This window comes from Garra rufa, chromosome 1 (genome assembly GCF_049309525.1).
Source record: "Garra rufa chromosome 1, GarRuf1.0, whole genome shotgun sequence".
In the NCBI taxonomy this organism is placed as follows: Eukaryota; Metazoa; Chordata; class Actinopteri; order Cypriniformes; family Cyprinidae; genus Garra; species Garra rufa.
Genome location: NC_133361.1, coordinates 55,473,470 through 55,494,418, shown reverse-complemented (window position 1 = coordinate 55,494,418; position 20,949 = coordinate 55,473,470).

Sequence of the window (20,949 nt, the reverse complement as noted above, 5' to 3'; positions counted from 1 at the left end):
GTAATATATAACTAGTTACATTATTTTATTAAATAGATAAAAGCACATTTTAGTTCAAAAAGCACATTAGTGTCTCAAAATAGCAAAAAATAGTACAACTATAGATGTTCTTAAAATTATCTTAAGAAGTACTAAATCATTTCTAGAATATTAAGTATAAAATTAGTGTGTAAAAACAGAGTAAGTATTATTTAAGTGCATTATGGAAGTGTCATTGTCATTTTGCATTAGAAATAAAAATAATTTACTGCAGTTGGAAAATGTAAGCTACAATTCTAAACTGAAAGCAAATGACAACAGGGTTACCAGGTCTATATGACATAACTAGCCAATTGCCAGTCAAAAACAACCCAAACTAGCGCACTGACCATATACCAAATATCAAAACTTATATACGTCATTTCCATATGTAAAATACACATTTTACAGTTGTGCACATTGATCATAAACACAGCTCAAAGGCTTCCTACCAGTAGCATCCACAAAACATAACATCCAGCACCGTTTTATCATAGGTAGAACGCAAATTATTTAAATACAGGCATTTTATTGAAATGTAATTTCTACAGTATTTCAAAACTTTAAACAACTGGGGGAAATCAACCCATGGCAACAGTTTAAAAGTAGACCAGTTCCGTGGGGAAAAAACGCGGACTTGGCAACCCTGCATCCAACAGGAGCTGCAGGAGTTAATGTCATTGCACTGATGAGTACGAAATTTTCGCATGTTAAAAAATAAATACAGGTTATGTTAATCGAGTTTCAACACTGCCTCCGAAACTTTCGTCCGTCATAAAAAAAACGGATCAGGTTCGATTTTCTGCGTTTTCGCATCCATAATAAGCATTTTGATAAAGGATGGCGAATATGAGAAAAAAAACGCATACGAAAATCGACTCAGTGTGCAATGATCTTTAGATTTGACGGATCATGGGTCGAAAGTAAAGAGAGATGACTTAAAAAAAGACCATGCTGGAGGATTTGCTGCTCAATCTTGTGCTCACTGACAAATATATTTTATAAGACGTGCTGCTCCCTTTACACAGAGTGCACGTTATCGCAAAATCGAAAGTAAAAGTAAACAGCGCCAGCACTCATTTAAAAGCGATTTCTATGCCCTGAAAGTGCGAAAATTATATGCAATATTAGAATGTTTGCGGGTGTGGTCGGTAAGAGAAAAAAATATGGAGCTCAACTGAATATCGCACCAATTTTGTGATTGGCTATGTAGTGTGGGCCCGGGTGGGCCAAGCTTCTGATTGGGTGGGCCAGGCCCACCCTGGCCCCCCGTGGAGCCGGGCCTGTATATATATATATATATGTAAGGGATAATCAACGGTTTGCCGTGCGTTAAAGGATTTTAAATGCACGATGTGGAGGCTAATAACCGCCCGACGCGAAGCGGAGGGTGGTTGCCTCTGCGAAGTACATTTTAAATCCTTTAACGCACGGCAAGCCGTTGATTATCCCGCTTATTCCATGGTTATAGACAGATTAAAACTAGGATTGATATTTGCAGCGCAAAATTTGACTGAATGGATAAAAAAGACGGTTATTTTCGTCAGTTATGACACGCAGCTCTAGCATTCTGGCCGCTTCAAATCAGACTCAGAGATTAAATAGTCCGGTAAAAATCACATTTATTTGAATGAAATATAGCATTTGTTTCAGTAGATTATCGATCGACCAAGAGAGAGTGTGAAGGCAAGAGAGATGACAGTTGTGTGTGTGCGTAAGGTTACCTGGCTGCATGCTGTGCGTCTCTCTCTACAAACAACAATTCATTCAAAAACAGCAGTTTTACCACCCCGTTGCTGAGGAATATAATGTAGCGATCTCGTATCTATGCTATTTTAATAAGGATCGCAGGCAAACGCTGACAAGAAGTTTATGTATGTGCGCAGCACAATGCGATCTCCGACTCTCTCTCTCTCTCTCTCTCTCTCTCTCTCTGTGCTTTTGCGTGCATCAATTAAAGCAGCGCATTAATATAGAACGGTGATTAAACTGACTTGGAACTACCTGTGCATTAAACGGTTTTACTGCACACCTGCCAGCCAATCAGAATCCAGTATCCAGACATTCCATGGAATAAATATATATATACAGATTTAAAGCTACTAAATTATTTAAGTCAGACATTCTTTACAACTTCTGAGTACTTTTTTTTTCTTAAGTAAGTGAACCTGCCAAACAGAACAACAGGGAGATGCCAAAAGACCACTCACTAAACCTGTCCCTTTGAACTGAATATCAACTGTTTGTATCCATTACAAAATAAACATACAAATGAAAAATACAGCAAATACATTCTAAATCTGTTGATGCTGGTGCTCATATGTGCATAAGCACCACTGACCCTCACGATCCACCTCTATGGGTGAGCATTTATTATAAAACACTCACATGACCTTCATTTTGATATCTATGCAAATATTTTGAAATTTCACGCAAAAATTCTATGGATCAGAGCCCCGAAAGCATGAATAGTTTGTTAATCAATAGCGGACTTATGCATGCCTAGACTCCGATATAGGTGTGTCATACATTACACGCAAGTTACTATTACTCTGATCGTCTTTCACATTAGCGCGATGGTTTGTTTCATGCAGCAAAGAGATTAAGCAGAGACCTGTTTTCCCACGGGGGTATAGATTGCTTTTATGCGGGCTTTTGCTGGCGGGAGTGGGACAAAACACGAATGTCGCGGGCGGAGCGGGACGAAATAACGTACTCGGTTACTAACGTAACCTCTGTTCTCTCTAGAGAGGGAACGAGTACTGCGTAAGTATCTTACGCTCGGGGAAAATCCTTTTCTGCGAGATATTGAAGCCAAAAATTATCCTTAATTTTGAAATAACGTAAAGCGCGTTGCAGCAGCATACAGACATAGGCGAAACAGCTTGCGCACCTATTGGCTGCTCTGCGGCAACTGCAGCAGCCTATTAGAGCGAGGCCTGACGCGACGCCAGATCCAATGGGGGCATTTCGCGCCCTTTGCGTCGCTTCGCGCCCTTTTCGTAGCTTCCCGCCTAAAAGGGCGTGGTCTAGACCTATAAAGACCGCTCGTAGGCAGCTATTATCTGGTTTTTCATCATCGAAGCAACCAGAGCGTGCGCATGCACGGCAAGATACGCAGTACTCGTTCCCTCTCTAGAGAGAACAGAGGTTACGTTAGTAACCGAGTACGTTCTCTTACGAGAGGTCTCTCGTACTGCGTAAGTATCTTACGCTAGGGGACCCAGTGTAAAACGCCGTGCATGCTGAGATCTGACACCAAAGACCCAAGGGCGAAAGCCCGGGGTTCATACAGTTCATAATCACCTATAGAACTCACAGGGAGTCCGGGGAAGAGGGAGGGGCAACGCCGCACTCTTCCACATAGTGCAGCGTCACTCAGACGCTAAGTAAACGTACATACAGGGCGGGGTTACGGCCTGAGCTGACGTAAGAATAAGGGTCTTCACACAGTTTGCCCAGACACATCTTGTGCTATTACTTTCACTGTCGACCCTAGAGCTGTGCTCAGTAGACACAGCATTCCGAGCTGATAACATCAGGTCAGACAACACTGAACATCTAGACTGACAGCAATCTGGCCTGTAAGGCGGGAACCTCCAGGTTGTAAAACCTTATAAATGTAGACGGAGAGGCCCAGCCCGCCGCCGTACAAATATCTTGCAAGGCAATCCCACTCGACCAAGCCCACGATGAGGCCACGCCCCTCGTGGAATGTGCTCTGACACCTAGCGGGCACTGCATGCCCTTGGAAGCATATGCCAACGCAATAGCATCAACTATCCATCTGGATAAGCTCTGTTTCGACGCGGCCAGTCCCTTGGGACGCCCGTAAAACGAAACAAAAAGCTGCTCTGTCTGTCTAAAAGCAGACGAGCGAGACACGTAAGCTCGTAATGCCCTGACTGGGCATAGGAGGCTCGCGTCCGTTTCCTCATCATTGACCGGTAGGGCTGACAGCGCGATGACCTGTGCCCTAAACGGTGTGTTGAGTGATTTTGGAACGTAACCATGTTTGGGTTTGAGTATGACTTTAGAGTCATTAGGTCCAAATTCCATGCACGTCGCGCTCACAGAGAGTGCGTGCAAATCCCCTATGCGCTTCACTGAAGCGAGAGCCAGCAGAAACACAGTCTTAAGAGACAGGTATTTCAAATCAATCGTCTGCAGAGGCTCGAATGGTCCACCTTTCATGGCCTCTAGTACCACAGAAAGGTCCCATACGGGGACTGAGGGAGGTCTGGGGGGATTTAGTCTTCTAGCTCCCCTCAGGAAGCGAATAACTAAATCGTTCCTTCCTATTGACTGACCTAGCGTTGTGCTCGAAAACGCTGTTATGGCCGCCACATAGACTTTGAGCGTGGACGGGGTTCTGCCCTTGTCCAGCAGCTCTTGTAGAAAGGAAAGCACCTCCATCACACCACAGTTAGTGGGTGACGAGCCGCGGGCTGCGCACCAGCCCGAAAATACTGACCATTTTGAGGAATAGAGCCGTCTCGTAGAAGGGGCTCTAGCCTGCGTGATCGTGTTTAATACTCCTTTAGGGAGTTCATCATATATTCCCTGGTGGCCCAGACATGAAGGGACCACAGCTCTGGGTGAGGATGCCAAATCGAGCCACTGGCCTGAGAGAGAAGGTCTCTCCTCACTGGTATCGGCCACGGGGCAGTGCTCGTCAGCTGCATCAGCGCTGGGAACCAGGGCTGGTTTTCCCAAAACGGCGCTATCAGCAGTATTGAACATCCTTTTTCCCTGACCCTCTCTATCACCTGAGGTAGGAGAGAGACGGGGGGAAAAGCATAGAGATGACGGCGGGGCCATTCATGGGCCAGCGCGTCTCTGCTTTTTGAGTAAAATTCCAGACAGTGAGCGTTGTTCGGAGACACAAACAGGTCTACTTCCGCTCTGCCGAATTTTTTCCACAGTAGTTGTACTGTCTGTGGGTGTAGAGACCATTCGCCTGCTGGAACATTGTTCCTGGACAGTCTGTCTGGCCCTATGTTTAGAAGCCCCGGCACATGCACTGCTTTCAGCGAGCGCAGGTTGCGCTGAGCCCATACCAGGAGGCGTTCTGCAAGTCTGTATAGGTTTTTGGACCTGAGACCGCCCTGGCGATTTATATAGGAAACCACTGACATGTTGTCCGAGCGGACTAGTACATGGTTTCCTTTTATTTGGGGACAGAAGCGCATCAGCGCGTTCTGTACTGCCAGCATTTCGAGGCAGTTGATATGCAGGAGCTTTTCCCGTTCTGACCACTGGCCAAAAGACGGTCTGCCCTCGAGCAGAGCCCCCCATCCCGAGGTGGACGCGTCCGTAGACACCACTTTTATTCTCGAGGAAGTCCCCAGGCTTACACCTAACTGGTACCAGTCGATTGCTCTCCACGGTTTCAGGGCTGTGACACATTTCTGATTGACCGTGAGACGAAGCCGACCGGACGCCCACGCTTGACGCGGGACGCGCGCTTTCAGCCAGAACTGCAGTGGGCGCATACATAGCAGACCCAGCTGCAGAACTGATGACGCTGAGGCCATGAGACCCAGCATTTTCTGAAATTTTTTGAGCGGAACAGACGCGCCGCAGCGGAACGAGCCCGCTGTGCGCTGAATGTCTGCTGCGCGCTGTGGTGACAGCCGCGCTATCATTGACAGTGAGTCCAATTCTGTGCCCAGGAAGGAAGTTTTCTGACTGGGGGACAGGGAGCTCTTCGCCCAATTGACTCTGAGACCCAAATTCTCGAGGTGATCGAGTAACATGGTCGTATGCTGTACAAGCACTGAGCGAGACTGCGCTAGAATCAGCCAATCGTCCAAATAGTTCAGAATGCGCACGCCTTTCAGTCTGAGAGGAACGAGCGCTGCGTCCATGCACTTCGTAAATGTACGGGGTGCCTGGGACAAACCGAACGGCAGGACTGTGTACTGATATGCCTGGCCCTCGAAGGCGAATCTCAAAAATCGCCTGTGACGTGACGCTATCTGTATTTGAAAATACGCGTCTTTCAGATCCACTGACACGAACCAGTCTCCTTGGCGAACTTGCGCGAGGATTTTTCTGGTCGTGAGCATCCTGAACCGACGCTTCACCAGCGCTTTGTTCAGTTGCCTTAGATCTAATATGGGTCTGTGACCACCGTCTTTTTTCGGTACCAGGAAATATCTGCTGTACAGCCCCCCTTCGCTTTGAGCTTGAGAAAGGGGCTCTATGACCCCTTTGCTCAATAGTTTCGCCACTTCGGCTCGAAGCAGGTGTGCTGCTTCTGTCTGCATTGTGGTCTCGACGCGCGCTGTATAGCGGCGCGGGCGTCGGTGAAACTGTAGCGAATAGCCTCCTTTTATAATGTCCAGCACCCATTTCGAAACCCCTGGAAGCTTTTCCCATGCGTTTGCATGAATAGCTAGAGGTTGAATACGAAGCGCGCTCCGTTCTTTCAGTAACGGAGTGGTTTCGGTGTGCTGTGGCACCAGAGACGTGCTCGTGACATTCGGGGCGTGGGGCACGCTGATAGCGGGAACTATTATGTCTGTGTGTGGATGTGGTTGTGTGGCAACAGGCACATTTAACACACTGCAAACACCGTTCGCCTGCATGCACGTTAGTTTCGTTTTTACAGAAACATTTTGACGTGCATAATGTGATGTCTGTGGGCACTGTGAAGTGGGCACATTTAACACATGTGAAGCACAATCGAGTCGATTTTATGTGCGCGGGGTCTGTGTGACAGGTTGTGCTTATGTGTAGAGATGGGCACTGGGAAGTGGGCATTCTGACTACACTTGAAACACCATCGGCCGTGGCCGGTTGTGAAGCGCAATCGATCTGAGTCGATTTTATGTGCGCGTGACCTGTGTGACAGGGTGTGCTTGTGTGTAGAGATGGGCACTGGCAAGTGGGCATTCTGACTACACGTGAAACACCATCGGCCGTGGCCGGGACACCAGAAAATACACTCTTTTTTGGATTTATCTGGGTAGCCGTGAGAACGGCTTTTGAGTACAGGCAAACGGGCGACAGAGCCGGTTTGTTGGCTGCAAAATACACTGGAACAGTCACATTTCTTGGAACTGGACGAGCGAATACCTTTGGTGGGAGTCCGGCGACAGCGGGACTCTTGCACCGTCTTTTTCCTAGCTTTGCTAGGACAGCTTCGGAGGCTCAGGTTTCAATTCAATTCTGAGCCTTTGGCTGCGTCCGACGGGACGGCGGCCTGAAGAGCGGGAACGCGGTCTCGCGCCCTGCATTCGGTGACGCTGCGAAGCTGCTGCGGCGGGCTGAGGCTGAGTTCGTGAGTTCTGCGCGGGCGGTCTTCCACGGCCGGCAACAGAACTAGAATGCTTCGGCAGGAAGTGCCTCATCGCCTGAGACGCTTTCTGTACCTCTGCGAATCTCTCCACAAAATCCTTGACAGAGGATCCGAACAAGCCAGCAGGTGAGAGTGGGGCGTCGAGGAACGCGGTGCGTTCGGACTCGGCCATTTCTGAAAGCGTCAGCCACAGATGCCTCTCGGTTGTCGTAAGCGCGGCCATGTTACGTCCCATGGCTTGTGCTGCGGACTTTGTAGCGCGGAGAGCGAGGTCCGTGGCGCTTCTTAGGTCCGGCACACAGATCGCTTCAGAGCCCTCCTCATCCAGCCTTCGGAGGAGGTCAGCCTGGAAGATCTGCAGCGTGGCCATAGTGTGCAACGCTGACGCGGTCTGCCCAGCGGCGGTGTACGCGCGGCGGAGCAGGCTAGACGTTTGGCGGCAGGCTTTTGAGGGCAGCACCGACTTAGCACGCCGTCCAGCGGAGGGCAGGCACAAGTGGGCTGCAATCGCCTCTTCGACCGGCGGCATCGAGAGGTATCCTCTCTTCTCGGTGCCGTCTACAGCAGAGAACGCAAGAGAAGAAGAAGGGCGCACTCTCGTCGAGTGGGGGGCGCTCCAGGACTTAGCCAGTTCTTCATGTAGCTCAGGAAGAAAAGGCGCCGGTTTCGATGCGCTTGAAGCGCGCTCCCCTTTTGGCAGAAAACAGCCGTCCAACCGGTTGCGAGCGGGCTGCTCTGGTGAGGACCACTCGAAGCCAAGGCTCACCGTGGCCTGTGTGAGGATCCTCATCAATTCTGCCTCAATTGACGCTCTCGTACCTGACGGGGCGTGTGCGGGGGGAGCGAGGTCCGCAGAGCTCTCCCAATCCTCACTGCACGACGCCAGAATAGAGCAGGAATCCTCCTCCTCCTCCATGACAGTCCCTTCGTCAGCAGCGTTGACGCAAATGGCGGCAGACAGCGGCCATTTAACGTCCGAGACGGGGGCTGACGAGATCGGTGAAGCTGGCGGGCGAACCGGCGAGCTTTGTCGGCTGAGGGGGAGTTCCGGAGCCCACTGGGCACGGCGCTTCTTACGGCGCGACACCGCGGCGGGCGGGGGAGCAGGTTCAGTGAAGAATGCCTCGCGAGTCCTCAGAGTCGCTAATGGCAATAGTTCGCAATGAGGGCAGCCGCCCTCAGCGAGCGCGATCACCGCGTGCTCCTCACCCAGGCAGGAAACGCAGATATCGTGGCGGTCCCCGTCGCTGAGTGTGGCTCGACATGAGCCGCAAGAAGGCATCTTTATAAAGACGCTTTTGCTCTTTTATGATAAGTGTGTATTGCAGCGGCAACACACACTTATTTAGTGAAAGGATATTAGCGCCGGAAAGCGCAGCAGGAAGGCACGGAAGACGGCGTGGCCAGCAGCTTCAGTGGCTCGTCCCGCTGAGATGCTTGCAGTCAAACGGCGGCTTCTTATCCAGCTCCAGCGATGCGTGTGCTTCGCTTGAAGGATTAAAAATCAGATAATAGCTGCCTACGAGCGGTCTTTATAGGTCTAGACCACGCCCTTTTAGGCGGGAAGCTACGAAAAGGGCGCGAAGCGACGCAAAGGGCGCGAAATGCCCCCATTGGATCTGGCGTCGCGTGAGGCCTCGCTCTAATAGGCTGCTGCAGTTGCCGCAGAGCAGCCAATTGGCGCGCAAGCTGTTTCGCCTATGTCTGTATGCTGCTGCAACGCGCTTTACATTATTTCAAAATTAAGGATAATTTTTGGCTTCAATATCTCGCAGAAAAGGATTTTCCCCGAGCGTAAGATACTTACGCAGTACGAGAGACCTCTCGTAAGAGAACATACATTTCTGCGGGAACCGGCAGGCGCGGGACTACAAGATCCATCCCTGGCAGAGTATGTGAGCGGAGAGCGGAGTGGAGCGGTGTGGTTTTGAAAGGAGGGAGGAGCGGATTTTTGAAAAGTCGGAGCGTCGTGGTTTTCACGCGTTCCACCACCGCTCCATCATGAGTAAAATTCACGCCAACTGTCCGCAATATCACTGCATCTTAAGCAAGAATTCACATGTTAAACATATTTAATAAGCTACTAAATATATTGTAGAAGCCTACTTTTTTGTACAGCTTTGCAATGATTTGTATTGTGAAAAGCGCTATACAAATAAACTTGAATTGAATTGAATTTAGCTAGCTTGATAGAGATGGATCACGCAAATCAGAAAGAATGTGAAGGCTATTATCACGGCAATAGACATGAGCGGTAAATTATAGCTCACAAGGAATTAGTTTGTGGCTTCTAGATAGGCTACTGAGTATTTTTAGGTGAACAACACTTATTCACACACAATCACTCTGTCAATAATGCATTAAAACAAATGTAATGGTATCCGATTTTGAATGAGCAGAAATAACTACGATGAAAACGTATTGTTATTTTCATTACAAACTTTGCACTGCAAAAAGCAGAAATTATACTCTTTAATGCTGACAATGTTATTAGCTTGGCATGTGGTAGGAATAAAGTTTGCACAGTAGTGTTCCAAACTCTCCTGTTATTTTATTTTATATATTTTTTTTTTATTTTAATACGTTATGAACAGGACTGTTCTATTTCAAACATACTGATTTTTTTTTTTTTGATGCGGAGCTTTATTTCTGATATCAGTGAGCGAGGAGTGGAGCGGAAGAGGGAAATAATGAACGGAGTGATTATTAAATGCACGGAGCGCAGAGGGGAAATTGTTGCCGCTGCAGGCTCCACTCCGCTCACATACTCTGGTCCCTTGCAGGTCTCTGATGATGCTTGCGTGCAGCATTTGGAAGTTTTGAGCCGCCGTTTAGTCTGTATTTAACAGTGTGACAGTGCGATGAGGCTTGCTGCGCCGAGTCCAAAGTAATCAGTCACAGAACACGAAAGAGGCTTGCTTTGATCATTTTAGGATAATATTTAAATTAATTTGAAGCCATCTCGCGGCCCACCTGGAGGATCACTGAGGCCCACTAGTGGGCCGCGGCCCACCGGTTGAGAATCCCTGAGTTACAGTATTAGCAAATAACTAAAGTGAATGACTAGAGGCCTTGGGGCCAAAACAAACTCAAACTATTCTCAAACTGTAAATGAGTAAGAAACCAGGCCTGGAGCCTGGGTGTGGAATGCAAGTTGCCTAGTGGGCCATTTTTGGTAAGCAGAACTGGTGCTGCGGGATGAACTGAATGCTGGGTTAAGGCACCTGGTGCAGGCGCTCATCAGACCCCAGAAAAAGGTGTTGGTTGATATAGACAGCAGGACGGTGGCCATGGAAGTCAGAATCTGCTAAGAAGTTTGTAACAACTCACCTGCCCAATTCACTAGCCCTGAAAATGGTGGAGCATCGGACTCATACTTGGACAATTTTTCAGTCAAATTCAATGAAAATTGGACCAACAGTCTAGGAGGCATTCAAAAACTTAGGTTTTTCAAACTATTAATAATAGTGAAATAACTTTAAAACAAAATCCTTCTAGACTCTACAGTTAAAAGTTATCATAAATATGAGTTATTAGCAAAAATTTTGGACAAGTGGTGGTGCTAGACAGTTTGCTATTGTTAATGTTGAGACTGTTTTCTATCTGTGTGCCAAATTTTATAACTTTCCCGCAAGAGGTTCTATGGACTGACATAGACTCAAGAGCAGAATGATAATAATCGAAACACCAACGGATACAATTGGTGCTTGCCCCCTAATTTTACTAACAGAAAACAGTTATATTAAATTGCAATTATATTATACATTGTGAGGACATGGCCAGAAGAAATGCAGAGAGACACTTGCTTGCAATCTAAGTAGAGTTTATTAACTCAAAATGACATTAAAACACTTGAGTTGACCCTCCTTATGGAGGCCCCAACCACAACTAACTCTAGAAAGGCAAAGTAAGCCATTTTACACCCAAGGGTCAAACCATCCTAAACACAGGGAAACCAGCAAAAAGAAAATTCATATACACACATAAACATCTAAATAAACTTAAGTAAAAATAACATTCAAATAAATTGACATCAACATTATCAAAATAAATACAAAATATAAACAATACAATACATTTTACATACACTCCAAATAAACACAATGAACAATAACCTCCCTGCTCAGACTATGTAGTGGACTATGCCTACACTACCCAGAATTCCATATGTTGGTATAAAATGGGAAGCAGGAAGGCCCCACTTCCACTTAAAAACCCTCCCCCGGAACCATGCTGCAGTCATGAACCCAGAGAAAAAGGTAAGTAAATGAAGCTGGCAAACTTTAAATAAAGGAGGAAATACTAGAAAGAAACCTCTTGGTGTCTCCTTTTTCTTGACCTAATGTGCACCTTAGACAAGAAAAATAACCCCAAAATTATATTAAAACAACAACAGAAAACAAACATTCATACAAGTAGTATAAACCCAACAAAAATAAACCAAACAAAATACAGGGAATATACTAAAGGTTAAAGATAACTGACGATGACTTATGACATCGTCACATACATATTACTGTTTTTGCTGTATTGCTGATCAAATAAGTGTAGCCATGGTGAGCATAAGTCGCTTTTGAGCACTAATGTATAGTGAAAATTTTGACAATAATTGATGAGATGAATGCTTATGTGACTAGAGGCCTTGGGGCTGAAAAAAACTCAACCTATTCTCAAACTTCAAATGGGTAAGAAACCAGGCTTGCTGGCCTGGAGCCTGGGTGTGGAATGCGAGATGCCTAGTGGGCAACTTTTGGTAAGCAGAACTGGTGCTGCAGGATGAAGTGAATGCTGGGTTAAGGTGCCAGATGCAGATGCTCATCAGACCGCAGAAATGGTGTTGGTTGATATAGACAGCAGGACGGTGGCCATGGAAGTCAGAATCTGCTAAGAAGTGTGTAACAACTCACCTGCCCAATTCACTAGCCCTGAAAATGGATGGCGCTGTAGCATCAGGTTCATACTCTGATCTAAATCAAATTTGGTGAAAACACTCTAGGAGGAGTTCAAAAACATAGATTTTAAAAACTATTAAAAATAGCTAAAAAAAAAAAAATGAAAAATAATTTTCCTTTTAGACCTTACGGTTTAAAAGTTATAAGCATAAACATGAGTTATTAGCAAAAACTTTGGACAAGTGGTGGTGCTAGACAGTTTGAGACTCCAAACTTGCTATTTTTAAAGGGATAGTTAACCCAAAAATGAAAATTTGATGTTTATCTGCTTACCCCCAGGGCATTCAAGATGTAGGTGACTTTGTTTCTTCAGCACAACACAAATGAAGATTTTTAACGAAAACCGGTGCAGTCCAGCCATATAATGGCAGTGGATTTGCACCAGACCTTTAAAAGTAAAAAAAAAAAAAAAACATGCACAGACAAATCCAAATTACACCCTGCGGCTCGTGACGATACATTGATGTCCTAAGACACGAAACGATCTTTTTTTTTTTGTGAAAAACTGAACAGTGTTTATATAATTTTTTACCTTTGATACACAGCCACGTCCAACTGTCATGAGCACGAGTTTAGCATCAGGCACATGTGTAACACGCCGGAAGCGATCTGTCGCATGTATACAACACTTATTGTTTACACAGTGCACAGAGATTGTGGGTATAGCGGCTATTCAAAATGGTAATTACTTGTGCTTATCCTGATTGTTCAAACCGATATACTACGCCAGAGCGCGTACACGTGCAACGAGCCGGATGATAATCTCGTGCTCATGACAGTTGAATGTGGCTGTGTATCAGAGGTAAAGAATGATATAAATACTGTTCAGTTTCTCGTAAAAACCAATCAATGTATCATCACAAGCCGCATGGTGTAATTTGGATTTGTCTGTGCATGTTTTTTTTTTTTTACTTTTAAAGGTCTGGTCCCCCGGACTGCACCGGTTTTCGTTAAAAATCTTCGTTTGTGTTCTGCTGAAGAAACAAAGTCACCTACATCTTGGATGACCTGGGGTTAAGCAGATAAACATCAAATTTTCATTTTTGGGTGAACTATCCCTTTTATGTGAAATTGATCTATATCTGTGTGCCAAATTTTATATCTTTTTAATAACTAAATTTTGACAGTAATTCATGAGATGAATGCTTATGAGTGCATCATTAATAAGGAATATTGAAAATTATGTGAATATACTTTATTCACTCAACAGTTTGCTACCTGCTACCTGTTTGTTATCTGGAAAAAAAAGTGTCTGTCATACAATAAGCTCTGCTGATCCAGTGTAGACTAGCCTAAAGGTTTTTTCAGTCTTAGTTTTTTTCCCTATAGCCTGACCAACTGACAAGTTTCCAAATCCCCTCTAAAATCATCAAACCAGACCAGCCTAACAAGCCTGGTGGTTTAAACAGTGACTGCAGTGCCTCTGGGCATGTGTCACTCAAGTGGGTATGATGGACCAAAATCAAAAGGAATAAAATACTGACTCTGTTTTAAAACACAGTCTACATCCCCTAAAGCAGCACACTAACTAAAGTGAAACCTCTTGAGTGACAGATTTGAAAGTTCTAGTTCTGTTGACGTTCACTCACTCTCGTCATGATAAACTTACCTTAATAGGTAAGTTCACACAAAAATGAAAATTTGGACATTATTTAATCACCCTTATGTCTTTCCAAACCTGAGTTTCTTTCTTATGTTGAACATAAAAGAAGATATTTTGAAGAATGCTGGTAATCAAAGTGAATTTCTTTTTTTTTTCTTTTTTTTTTTTTTTACAAGGAAACAGAAATGATGGTTCCAGCAAAGCTAGTGTGCATTATTGAGAGGTACATGCAGTTGATGGTGGTACTGCGTGTGCACCTGTAGTCACTTGGCCATGACTTTTAAAGGACAGCAGAGAGAGGAGTGGTGGGAAATATGTTGCTTCACTAATCCTGTTTGTTCTTTCTTGTAAAACACGAGTCATGCTATGAATACTTTGATTATAATGCCTCTAGTACGACTCATAAGCAGCAGCAGTTCCTGCAAGATTCTCACATTCTTCATCAGCATGGACTCTCACTCCACTAAGTCCCAGCATGCACCTCTCACTGTGACTCATTGTAATTATCTCCCTGTTTTACAGTGCAAAACAAACACCTCTTTGGGACAATTTCATGCCATTGCCAAATGCTGGACCTCATTCGTCACCACCATTTTTTATTTATTTTTTTCCAAATCAAGAAGGACATTTAGACAACTTATGTGATTAAACTTTAGTTAAGCAATAATTTCAATAATTACATTTCCCATATTTAATGTTGTACAGGACTTCTACATTTTTGTGTCTCAGGAGCAGATCTGTTTGAACTAGCAAATTTTAATTTAATTTAATTTTTCTTTTCGTCACATGAAGGTCAGCTTAAAATGGTCTTGAAAACCTTTTAAAATGCCTTCATCGTTTACTTTTGCTACTTTTTCACACCTAACCCTCTGGCTATTTTATTCCAGAAATGTTTCAAATGTACATTTCCATCACACAATGTTATTTAATACAATACTGTACATATTTTGACATCCCACACAGAAATGTGATATATGCAGTTAAAGTCAAAAGTCTGCAATCTGCAAAATGTTAATTTGTGTTTTTTTTTTTTTTTTTTTTTTTTTTTTGTTGTTGTTGTTTGTTAGTTTTTTTAGTGATCATTTTGATGAGTCCTTGTTTGTCCTAAACAGTTGAACTGGCCACTGTTCTTCAGAAAAATCCTTCAGGTCCCACAAATGTTTGGGATTTTCAGCATTTTTGTGTATGTGAACCCTTTCCAACAATGACTGTATAATTTTGAGATCCATCTTTTCCCACTGAGGACAACTGAGGGACTCATATGCAACTATTACAGAAGGTTCAAACATTCACTAAAGCTTTATAAGGAAACACGATGCATTAAGAGCTGGGGGGTGAAAAATTTTTGAATTTGAAAATCAGGGAAAATCTAACTTATTTTTTCTTCTGGGAAACATGTACATATCTTCTGTAGCTTCTGAAGGGCAGTACTAAATGGAAAAAATATATATATTTAGACCAAAAAAATAAATCTTACACATCCTCATTCTGTTCAAAAGTTTTAATGCATTGTGTTTCCTTCTGGAGCATCAGTGAGTGTTTGAACCTCCTGTAATAGTTGCATGAGTCTCTCAGTTGTCCTCAGAGTGAAAAGATGGATCTCAAAATCATACAGTCATTGTTGGAAAACGTCTCTAGGTTACGTATGTAACCTCGGTTCCCTGAGAATAGGGAACGAGACACTGCTTCTCGTTCCCTAGAGGGCGCTTTGGGGAACGCCGCAGCGTGACTCGTGTCTGAAGAATACATAGAAAAACTACATGAAATGGCCGGCGACAGCTTATGACGTCACCGCGGCACGCACGTCGCTGCCGCTGCGTCACTACCGGGCGACCATAACATAAAAGAGACGCCAGTGCAACACAATACATCTTCAAAGTCTGAAGCTTATCGTCCGAAGCATGGCGAAGAGTCTAGAGGACGCAGTGTCTCGTTCCCTATTCTCAGGGAACCGAGGTTACATAAGTAACCTAGAGACGTTCCCTTTCGAAGGGAACTCTCACTGCATCCTCTAGAGGGCGCTTTGGGGAACGGATATACCCATGCTGCCATGCTGAGGGGAGTGCATGCTATGCCAGCGAGCACTAAGCAACAATTCTGAGAGGAATTGCCCCTACTAGGACGTGGTGACGGCTGTCAAAACGGTTTCCCCCACGGCCAGAGGCCTGAACTGTTACCCGCCTACCTGGACTGGGTTGGAACCCTGGGCACAGCTCTAGGCTTGGAATTAGAGTAATTCCTTCTGGGGGAAACAGCTAAGTTTCAATGGAGACTAGACTTGTCAGAACAAGGAGCTTACCGCAACATAGGGCCTAGTTCCCTCAGGAACTGGCTCCCATATGAGGGCAGCAAACCTGTCCTGGGTCCGTTCAACAAGGGCCACTAGTAGTGGCACGCCCTGATAGTGGATGGTCGGTAGAGATCAACAGTGATATCTAAAGAGTTGAACCCAGGGGACCGGGGTTGTAAGCCAACTCCAATAAATGGGAACAAGGCGAGACGCGTGACCCATACCATAAAGGGTTTAAGGAAGATCCCAAGACTTGGTGGGAACTTACCACACACGTGGATTTTATAGAAGTGCCCCAGGTGTATGTGCACTTACCACTCTTGTGGATTTTAAGAAAGATGCCCAGGCATAGCGTGGGACACTTATCGAAATGATCGGATTTAAGGAGAGTGTTTTCCCAGGGGGTTTCACTACCAGCTCCATGCCGTCTAAAGAGACGGAAGAAGGGGATAACCCTCATGATGAGGGGATTGCCATGCTGCACCCTACTCCGGACAGAAGCTCGCGAGCTATCTGTCAACAGAGATAACCATGGAGCTGAGACCATCCTGTAATAGTGGAAGATAGTAGAGGACAAATTCCTAACCCTGATCCACAGGGAGGATCGCTCTCCAGAAGGGGGCACTGCTCTCAGGGAACCCTTAATGAGAAGGGGGAGCGTGCACCGCCCGGTCCACATGACCTGTATAAAGGTCAGGCAATCTCACGAAGGTGGGTTGGCGCTCATAGAGGACCCTTCAAAGGAAGGGGAGCTGCGTAACCCAACAGGAGCGAATGCTCTCACTGTTACCCTTCGTAGAGGGGAGCATACATCCAGAATACAAGGCTGGAGAGTAAAAAACCTTAAGTGTGAAGGTCAAGCTCCTAAGCACAGGGAGGAAAACTTGGCCACCAAGGAGTGGTGCTCTGATTTAGTGAACCCTTGAGAAAGGGGGCACGCCAACGTCCTTGTAGAAGGTTAGTAACTCTCAATAGTCTACCCAGGGTAGACTCCCACCTTAAGAAGGGAGGAAGACTTTCCGTCCTGGGATGGTGCTCTGAAGGGAACCCTAGACTTTCAGGGGAGCTATAAGGTCAGTTCCAAAAACCCTGCGCACAGGGAGGAACGCAAGTTCTTATGCTCTAAAGGACCCCTTCCTCAGAAAGGGGAGCACTGGGTGCCTTAAAGAATTCTGGGTTAGCTCCAGAATTAAATCATGAGGACAGCTTCCTAGCCCTGAGATCAGGGGGAAAAACTATCCTAATGATTTGACACTTCGTAAAACCTTTCCTCGGAAAGGGAAATGAAATGAGGCCTGAGGAGCGAGAATCGACCCTAAGGTGCCAGCTTTCTGAGGTGTTTTGTCACCGAAGGATGCTCAAGCCCTTACACAGAGAGGGAGGCATCCGTCAACCTGGGTGTAGATTCTACATCAAGCATTACCCCGGCCCTCAGGCTAGAATGAGGTGGCTTGAGACGAGTCACAGAGTGACGCTCAGTTTAGTAAAATCCTTTCCGCAGAAAGGGGAGCGTTCACAAAAGTAAACTGGAATCATAACCCAAAATTGGAAAGTGGTCACCAGGTGGTGCTTAATTAAAACCTTTTCCACGGAAAAGGGAGCATCCTTAGTCGTTCCGAATCTGCAGCGAGCACTTCCCCCGCCCTCAGGCATATTATAAAAAGGGGGTGGCCTGCTGGCACTCCTATTTAAGCGAACTCCTGTCTCAACAGGTTAAAGAAGCTCTGTTTCCACGGAAACCAGAGGCTAAAAGAGGAAGTTCCTCTGGGTCACCTAAACAGGGTACAGCGGAATCCTGTAGTTCACTTAGGAGAGGACACGAAGGGGATTCTCGTACGCAGGCTATCTGCAACAGAGTTAAACATGCTAGGGCAAAAAATGCATTTTTAAGATGCTTACCTAGGTGAAGGGAAAAACTTCCCTTCTTTTGTTTAACCACTGAAGAAGGGGGGGAAACCTGATCTGTAGGCTGTCCCTTCTGGATCGAAGTGTTGTGGAGACGAACACCACCATGCGACCGGAGGGAGGGGTGCATCGTTGAATTATCAGTATTCCTTCCTAGGGAATAAACACAACACACAACCTAACCCTGCAGGCCAAGGAGAAATGCCCATCCAGCCAAGGGGGCACTCATTAGGGACTTATGTTCCGGCCTCATCAGGACATAAAGCTTAAAATAGGCCTGCAAAGGACAGCGTTAAACATGCCAAGGGCAATCCTAAGAAAGAAACTTAGGGAGCTTACCTTGAAGAGGACATAAGTCCTATGTCTAACATATGCTGTAAGGGTGGTTTTACCGCACTGCCTGTGGCGTGGAGAGGGCGAACACTGCCGTAACCGTAATCCGTAGGATCAGAGGGGGAGCATCCGCCGTAAACTCGTCATATTTTTCTGAGAAGAAAAAACACAATACACAGGCCTGAGACAGTATGAAGTTCCTTTTTCTTTATTAAATGAAAACTGGATCGTACTCACCCATAAGAACATCCTGCGCGTTGATAAGGCGGGTTTCCCTAGAAACCGCCTAAACGGTTGGTTCCAGACCGTCAGTAAATTAGGGTTCTATACAAATAGAACCACCAAAGAACATCATAGGTCCGGGGAGTGTGCAGGAAGTCCCGATGGAAACAGGGGAATTAATATGGTGGCTAGACTGGACAGAGGGAAGGCAGAAGATTTACGTACTGCTTTGATCCCTGCGAGAATGTTGTCTCGCCTGGATCACTTCCCTCAGGTCCTGTCTGCCACCCCTCGGCCCGCGTCGCCTCCTAGTCCTACTCACAGGTGGGGGAGGGGCGCATGACGCAACACTAGCCTTCTGCACTCGCCTCTGTTCCTCAGAAGGAGATGGAGCAGGACCCCTGTGATGTTCGGGCTGAGACCTGGACCTTCGAGGAATAAAAGACTTGAAGGCAGCTGAGCGCGTCTTCGCTTCTCTGAACTTTTCGACCACCGTCTCGACGGAGGCACCAAAAAGCTCAGATGGTGAAACCGGCGCGTCGAGAAGAAAGCCCTTCTCTTTCCTCCCGACGTCAGCCAGGTTCACCCACAGATGTCTCTCTGTAACCACCATAGCCCCCATAGCCCTACCCATATGGGTAGCGGCCTGCTTGGTGGCACGAAGAGCAAGATCTGTGGTGCGACGGAGCTCAGCTACCTGGTCAGGGGAAAGTCCCTGACCTTTGTCCAGGTCTTACAGCAGATCGGCCTGGTAGGCTTGAAGCACTGCCATGGTGTGCAACGCACCCACCGCCTGACCTGCTGCTGCATACGCTTTGCCATTCAACCGAGATGTTACTTGCAGGGCCGGAGAAGGCAAAGAGGGAGCCTGTAGAGAGGATGCCTGCCCCGTGGAGAGATAGCAAGCTAGCGTCTCTTCAACAGGGAGCATCCTCTCATAGCCGTGGTCACGCATCCCCTCGATGTTAGCATAGTTCGCCATAGACGAACTATGGACGCGGGAAGAATAAGGCTTCCTCCAGACCTTCTCGATCTCTACATGAAGATCGGGAAGGAATGGGAGGCTCACTGGAGCCAGGTGGTTATGGCCTGAAAGATAGCGCTAGTCGAGGCGACCTCGCGACGCTACCCTTCTAGCCCGCTTCAACGGCAAGTCAAGCCTGGCCGTGGCGCGGTCCATAACCTCCAACAGCTCTTCGTATGCAGGGCAGGAAGGCTGAGAGGATTCAGCCTCAGCTTCTTCATCCATCTCTAGCTCTACCTGCACTTCTTGGGTAGAACCCAGAAGAGCACTCGCTCCCGGATCTGATGATGTCAGGGATAAAGCATCATCATCAGCTAGGAGTCTGTCATCGTCTCTGGCTGGCGAGTAAGAAAGGGAAAGCCCCCTTTCAAGCTCGTCAGTCAGTTCCACTTGCGAACCCCACGAGCTCAGTTTCCTCCGTGCCTCGGCAGCGGCAGGACCCGAACCACGAGGGGCAAGTGGACGCTCATCTTTCCTCAGAAAGAGAGACAGACAAGACCGGAGCTTTTTCATAGAAAAACGCTCGCAATGAACACACGATGCCCCCTCAAGGACATCACGTGCGTGTTCTTCGCCCAAACAAAATACGCAAAGATCATGTGTGTCATCAGGCATCAGATAACGGGGACACGGATCAACACACCTCTTAAACGATTTGCTAGTGCTCGACATGATAGTAGTTAAAGAATAGAATTCTTACCGTTTCTTTCCAATGCACTCTCAGACAAAGAAAGCTGAAGACAGCGAAGATGTATTGTGTTGCACTGGCGCCTCTTTTATGTTATGGTCGCCCGGTAGTGACTAGGGGTGTGAACCTACACTGGTCTCACGGTTCGGTTCGATTACGATTATCATGTCATCGATTCGGTTCAATACAATATCTCGATGCATCACGATGCATTGACGATGCACTGCATACTCAATTTTTTATTTTAATTCACATGTATATAATTTTGTTAATAAACACAAACAGTCAGATATATGAACTGAAACTTTAATTTGACCTTCTTAATGAAAACACACTTCTTGAACAAATGTATAAATATGAAAAATAAAATAAACTTTAGTACTTTAGAACTTATATCTAGAAGAGCAGTGTACTTTCTTGTAAAACATTTAAATGTAAACAAATGTATAAACAAAATTTATAGACCAAAATAAACAAGAGGCCAGGCCACACTTGTCTTCAAAAAAATAAATTAGCACTTCAGCAGTGTTTTAATACACAAAATAGAAACAAATAAAATTTCAGAACTGGGCACATGCAGGAAAGTTCCTGAAACATCACAAACAACT